This window comes from Drosophila yakuba, chromosome 3R, assembly GCF_016746365.2.
Source record: "Drosophila yakuba strain Tai18E2 chromosome 3R, Prin_Dyak_Tai18E2_2.1, whole genome shotgun sequence".
Lineage (NCBI taxonomy): Eukaryota > Metazoa > Arthropoda > Insecta > Diptera > Drosophilidae > Drosophila > Drosophila yakuba.
The window spans coordinates 12,902,278-12,909,572 of record NC_052530.2 but is presented as its reverse complement, the minus strand read 5'-3'; the positions used below and the strand labels follow the sequence as shown (position 1 = coordinate 12,909,572).

At 44.1% G+C, this 7,295-nt stretch overlaps 1 pseudogene; it reads left to right on the top strand.

Annotated features, from left to right (window-relative positions):
- Positions 1 to 6,042: 6,042 nt before the first annotated feature.
- On the top strand, positions 6,043 to 6,915 carry LOC26536423 (annotated as a pseudogene).
- Positions 6,916 to 7,295: the final 380 nt, after the last annotated feature.

The window sequence follows — 7,295 nt, the reverse complement described above, 5'->3', positions numbered from 1 at the left end:
ATTTGTACTACATAAAAAAAACTAGCTTTGTTTAAAAAAAAATTTGAGAGCAGGGAAATCAGGCCTTCAAAATTACTCTACAGTCTCCCTTACAATATACTTTTCAAATCTAATGTGAATTAGAATTTGTATAACATAATTCAACAATTATTGCATTATTAAGAGCTAAATCTAATTTAAGATTGCTCCAGTCTGTGCGCAATCCAAATATTGCCCCAAAATGAATTTACACTCTTCCCAAAATCCATCTGTTGAAATGTATGCAGTAATCATCGATTAACCGTCAATTAAACTGCAAACAGCTGATTTTCGGCCTGCCATCAGTTTTCAGCCAAAAAGGATACAACGAAAACATTGGGACACTCCATATACACACATACGCGCACACATTTCCCGCCCGTGACGTCATAATGTAAACATCATAAAAGTGTCAAAAAAAAAAAGAGAACTTAAAATGCGCCGCTGCAAAAGTGGCACGCGCCAACAAAAAACAAATTGCAATTAAATAAAATAAAAATAAAAATGCGCTGCAAAGAATGCGGATATAAAATAAAAATACAAATGAAAAAATGGGGAAAAAAGCAAATGAGGGAAAAACGACGACAACTCAAATGGCAACAATGACATTGACAATGTCAATGAACGGCCAAAAAAAGGATAAAAAATCCCGCACACACATATGCGAAAAACAAACAGCCGAAAAAAGAGAAACCCACCGAGTGGGTGGAATGGGTGGTTGAAGAAGAGACACGTGCCGGAGAGCCAGAAAACGCAGTGCAACCGGCAATTATCATAAGCAGCAGATGCAACAGCCTTCCATACAAACATATTTATATGTATGCATGTGTGTATATGTATGTATGAATGTATGTATGCATGCGGATCTGTGTGAGTGCCAGCCGAAAAAAGAATAAACTAAAAATGTCCTGGAGAGGAGAGACGAATGCCAGACTGTGGCGGGTCATTCATTTTTTTCACACCAGACGGAAAATGGGGGGCGGCTTGGGGGGGCTGGCGTTTAATTTAATGCCAATTACGTGTATGAGCCGCATTAACACACATACACTCTCACTCCGAAATGCATACTGCTGCAGCCCACACACACAGATACTTTCGCCGGGGCGAATTCACCAAAAAAGCTACAAAAAAAGCGTCGCCAGCCGAAAAGTATGCTGTGAAAAATTTGAAGAGAGAAATGACTTTTATATGAAGGGTCCTTCTTCCTTTTTCCTATTAAGTTTCCAGTTTATTGGTCAGGATGGTGTGTAACTTATGGCTCATCCCATACTAAATAATAAGTTAAAAATGAAATTAATTTTTAGTTTACTATTAGTGTTCATGGAAGGTTGAAAAAAACTCATTGAGCTTTGACGTTTTCGATTTGGCGTTTACCCGTTTTCATTTAATTGAATTAAATTATTCGTGTAGTTAAATAAAGACTGATTTTGCAATTTACGTTTTTATTTATGTCATCAATTAAGGGTGATAATGTTTTTTTTTAAAGAGTCATTTTATAGCATCCCTTTCCAAGTTTTCAAGGAAAAAGTCTGCATGCTAACTGTTAATCACCGATTAACATCTAACTATATAACTAAGTTGTATCAATTCATGACGTTAAATACTTAAATGCTGATTAAATAAATCCAGATTCCCCGATATATCCACGAATTTATTAACCGATTTGCGCAAACAATTGCCATGCCAATTGGGTCCTTGGGCGCGGGAGTTAATTTCTGTTTTCCCGTCCACAGTTTATTGCACTTAATGAGTGGAAAGTGGAAAGTGCTGGGACACAGTGCGGGGAAGTGGCCCGGTGTCTGCCGCTCGTCTGCCAGCTGTGATGATGCATGCGGAAACGCCGGACTCCGGTTACTCCGGCTGCACCACCCGAAAGTGACCCACCCATCAGCCAACGCTCAACATACAATGGGAATGAGGAAAAGCGAGAAAAATGAGCGAGCATCGCACATACGCCCCGTATGCGGAGCAGCAGTGGAGGAGGATGCACCCGCCGGCTGGCCAGTGTCCTCGTCCTTCACCCAGAATTATTTTTGTACACTTTTTTTTGGGCGCGCCCCACCACCAGCAACAATAACAACAACAGCAGCAGCATTGCCACAACATGAGCAGCGTCCGGCGCCGCCGCTCTTTACATAATATGCAATTTTTATTTGGGTTTTTCCCAAAAAAAAAAACAAAAAAAAACACATAAAGCGCAAACACGACGGACGTAAAAAGAAATAATAAAAAACAAAGTGGAACCGCCTGCATTACGCATGTGTCCGTGTGTGTGGGTCAGCTGGATGGGTGTGTGCGTATTCCATCAATGCACGCATTAATAAGCCGGACTGTCCCGGATTCCCGGAGCCCCGAATCACCGGACTCTGTCCCGGCATACGCATCCGAAACACTGAATCTGGGCGCCGGGTGCCGATGCGGCAGCGAAATCGAAAGTGCCGGGTTGCCAAAAAAATCAAAAAAACCAAAAAGAAGAAAGCCAAAAATAAATCAGAAAAAACGGGTAAAAAGTGCAGTGGCATCGAGCCAAAATGAGGGAAAGGTTGGGGAACCCCGAAAAATAAATATAATTGCAGCCAAAAAAAAAGCAAATGGAAATTGTGCACTCGCGAAAGAGAGAGAAAGGCGAAATCGAATGCGGAGAGCCGTCGACATTAATCGACTCGAAATTGGTTTAATTCATATTTAAATGGAGCAGCCCAACCGACCAGCGAAACCAGCGAATCCAGTGCAGAATTACGGGGGTCAGAAGCAACAGTTGAGTGCCGCTCGCGCTCTTTTCGGCTTTCCGTTCAATAATTCAATTAAGCTTTATTTATGGCAAATCAAAATTGACCGTTCAACTGTTGCCCTCGCCACGCGACTAATTCGCACCACCCGGCCTTTCACCCACAGTGACCCACTGCGGTGGCCATCAGGTGTCCTGCGTGGAAATTATTGTTCGCAATTGCCCAAATAATTGGCCAGACGGGGTCAGCCCTTCAGTTCCACCCACCGACCATCGCAGCATCATTTCATTTATGATTTACGATTTGAATATTACTCTAATTGTTGCTCCATTGTCGAATCGCAAATGTTTGCTGGCATCTCTCTAACGTATTTTCGGTTTCTAATTCGTTTCAGGACAATGGTGTACAGCGGATGTATCTGGGCAATCATGAAAGGCACGGAAAGCAGATCAAAACATACATATCTATATCAATATTGGAATATTATAATAAACGATTTTAAGCTTGAAAAAGAACCAGCATTTGTATGCATATAATTTAAACTTCTTTGGCATATTATTTCATTAAGAGCTGTCCTTGTTTTTCTTTGCCTTTTCCGCTTTTCCGCCCTTCGGTTCGCTGGCTGCGCAATTTTAATCAGCAAAAGGCATTCATCTTGTTCGCCAAACTAATTTTTTATCTTGCCAGCCAGGCAGTCCGGCAGGAGCCACTGAGTGGGAGCGAACGAGGCAGAGATGAGGTCCTGGCACGTCTTTCAGCCAGCGAGACAAGGCAATGCTCTACGTCCTGGTCCCCAAAGAAATGCCAGCAAAACACAGCAAACACAAAAAAAAAACAAGTGAAACAAGGCTGGCAGGACGAACAGGATGCGGCACAAGTAAATGGTGGAAACTTTTAACGCCCTCGTCCTGGGCCATGGATGCTGAGTCCTGGGTCCTGAATCCTGGATCCTGGGTCCTGCGGTGCCAGCTGCTGCAGCTGCTTCGCATTCACATTTATTTAACTAACAGTAAAAAATTACTTTTGCCCAGGACGTTTCTCTCCCAGGGAATTGTCCGACCAACTATGTTGGCCAAAAGTGGCAGCCGGAATGGGAATGGCAACGGGTATGAGTATGGGTATGGGTATGGGTATGGATGTGTGGGAGTCGTAGTGGCAGTGGTTCCCGGCGAGGACATTCGTTATGCTTAAGCAGAAGAATACGAAACTGTACTTGACAGGGCCCACAACCAACCCTGCAGCTCTTGCTAAACTAATAGCAAAAAGGATCCCTTTGGGTTTCTATACATACATATATACGGAGAAATATAAAAATAAATGAAAAAGCTGGAAAAAGTAATGGCCAACACGGCGCATGGAGACCATCATCTTGGGGGGAGTGCAGGGATGTGTGTTTGCATGTGTGCCAGTGTCTGTGCCTGTGTCTGTGTATCCTGCAAGTCCTGGTCCTTGCTCGTTGGTCCTCAGCTCGGGGTTGTTTGCTGAATGCTCTCGGGGCGAAAGGAAAATGGCGTCGCCTTAATTTATTTTAAGTGGTTGATGGTTTTAACTTCAAGCCAAGGATGCCCGTACAAAGGAGACGAGCCCTTAAAGCCACTCGTTTTCCGGTTTTAGAAAACGAAACGGTGCACAGGCACGGAGTGGGCGATATAGACCACAACACAACCGAGAAAAATCAACCCGGGCATTGGATGGCATTGTGCCGTGTTCTTTGTCCAGAACCCGAGGACTAGGCAACCCAAAACCTGGGCCCCAGATCCCAAGCCCCGGCTTTGTCTTTTCTATAAACCATTATGCAAATAGCCTCAGTGGGTGCCCCATAAAGCCCCAAACTGCAAGAACAAGTCAAATTTATGGGCGACTTAACAATTTGCCGGACCCAAGCAAAAGTTCGCCGAGGACGAAGACCCCAAACACGGAGCAAAACTGCAGGGGAAAATCACGAGAAATTGCAAAAACGATTAAATATAGGCTGGCAGGCAGGCATCCAGGAGCAACAACATCCTGCAAGCCCTGCAAACGAAAGCAAACGAATGCAAATTAAAATCTTCCCCTTAAGTCGACGGCTTCAGGAACCCTAGTCCCGCTTCACATCCTCGCCTGCCCTTGGTGGCGCCATAAAAAGTATGTGCTCGTTCACACAGACGTTCCACTTGCCAGGACCTCCTCGTACCGTCATCCCCAATCCTCGTGCATCGGGCGTTTTATGCATAGGGGAGTCATTATATTGAATTGAACGTTAAAGCGCTGATAAAATGTGCAACAAAAGGACCAAGGGACGACCAGCGAGCCAAGGCAAAGTGAAACGTGAACGAATTGGAGTCCATTGACTCACCGCCTTGGTTGCATAACCCAGCCAACAGCCATCCTCATCCTCATCCTCGTCCATCCCCCCCAGACTTTACCCCATCATCGTCGTCGTCATCATCATCGCCATCGCCATCGTTTCTCTGGGCAGTCGAAAAGCCAGTAAAGCAATTGAGGCCTCAGACACTTAAAATGTAAGCCAAAGGCCGACTGTCTGCCTCTGTGTCGGTGTGCTCGCCCAACTGTAAGTGTGTGCAGCTGCACTGAAAAGAAAACTTAGACATAAGCAAGATAACAATAAACAAATATCTGTCCAATGGATTAACTTTAATTTGTATAGTCCTAAAATCATTTAAATAAACGTAATTTAAAGAATATGTGATGGTGCAGATTTTGTGATTGATTATATCGATCCTTTTCGTTTCAAATCGTTATAGTATGCTGTCAACTAAATTCAACACTTTTTTTCCAGTGAATATGCCATTGTTGCCCGACGATGTTCGTAGATGTCAGCCATAAGATATTTCCATAGACACGCAGGCAGCGAAGAAGCAGGAGGAGCAGGACACCCGTATAGCAGCAGCCACGATTGAGTTGCTAGCTTCGCCAGACACCAGGCCAGACTTCGAGGGGAATGGGGACCAGAAGGATACTGGCTCAGAATACTCAAAAGTAGGCTGTACTGCAAAAGGGTATCTCAGGAAACCAAACATGAAAATATAAAGAAACTGGCGGATGACGCGGGATATAAATAAATAAGCACTCCAATTACATTAAAGCCCTTGTTTTGAACAGTTTAAAAATAAATCAGTCTTTGGTATTCAAAGAATGCCTTAGGTTTAAAATGTATAATTTGCTTTTCATGTAATAACCCATTTAATATTAAGTGACTAAGAACCTTGACTTTCTTATTTAACTTCGTAGTTCCAAGTGATCCGATTTTTTGACAGATTCTTTGCTTATTGCTAAAGACTTAAAACTTGTTGAGATGACCGTATGTATCACCCTACCGATTTTCATTTGCTCTCTTCCCCTCGAGTGGTTTACTGCCCGCTCCAGTCGTCATATCGAAGTAACTGCCTACTTCCTCGATGTCCTCGAATGCCTTCCAGCTGGGGTGGCCCCTCGTCCTTCGCTTCATATCCTGTCAGGAGCTGACTTTTTCCTGTTGCCGCTGCTTCCTTCCTTCCTTTCTTCTCGCTCTTATCTTCGTTTAACTTTCTACCATGTTATGGCCCGTTATCTGTCTGCCCGTGTACGTGTCCTTCGTGTCGGTGTGTGTTTGGTTCCTATGTGTGTGGGTGTGTGTGTGTGTGTGCTGCCTCGTCTCTTCTGTTTGCATTTTTGAGCAAATCAAGTGAAATTACATTTTTCTATGCGATGCTCTTAATGTTATTTGCATACGTATCCTGCAGGCTACAATATTTACAAATGAATGCAGTCCGGTGCCGGGCGCTTGGTCCTTGATTCTCGGTCCTTGGGGGCTTGGTCCTTTGGAGAATCAGACAAGCGGCTGTTGAACCAACCACCTTAACTGCCCAACTTCGCAACAACCCAACCGCCCAGCCGAACTAACTACGTTTGCGAAAATTCTTTCATATCCTTTTCAACCATCGTTACGTGCCCTCAAAGTGCCATTTTGTCACTGGGTCCTTTTTCTGCTACTTCCACTTCTTCTCGCACTCATTCCACCAGCTGTCATTTGCATTTGCCTTTCCCCTTTCCCCATCTCCTTCCCCTTAACTGGCATTAATATTTGTTTTCGTTTGATAATTTTCTTTTGCTGCCTTTTATACTTTTAAGTGCACGTCCTGCCATTTCCAGGACCCTTTCTCCACCTCTCATCTATTTTTCCAACTAGTTTCTATCTGCGTCTCTGTCGCTCGCCTCCTTGCCTTGGCCTCGTCTTATTGGACTGCAGAGTAAGTGGCAGCAGCCAAGTGAAAAAAAGGACGGCAAGGACGATGAAGAAGAGGAATGCCGGGGAAAAAAACCAAGCCACATTTAAATGTGCTCCGCCCCTTTTCTATTTTAAAAATGCAAAGCATTTGCTTGGCTTTGCTTTGGCCTGCCTCCTGCTTCTGCTCCTGCTCCTGCTTCTTGTCCAGGACCTTCTCTCTTCTTCTTCACGGCTTCGTCCTGCTACTGGCTCTTTCTTTTAATTTATTTTATATTGCTGCCTCCTTTTTCTGCGCGACGACGAATGCGAAGCCAAAACCGAACGCGAATGCAAAAAAAGTT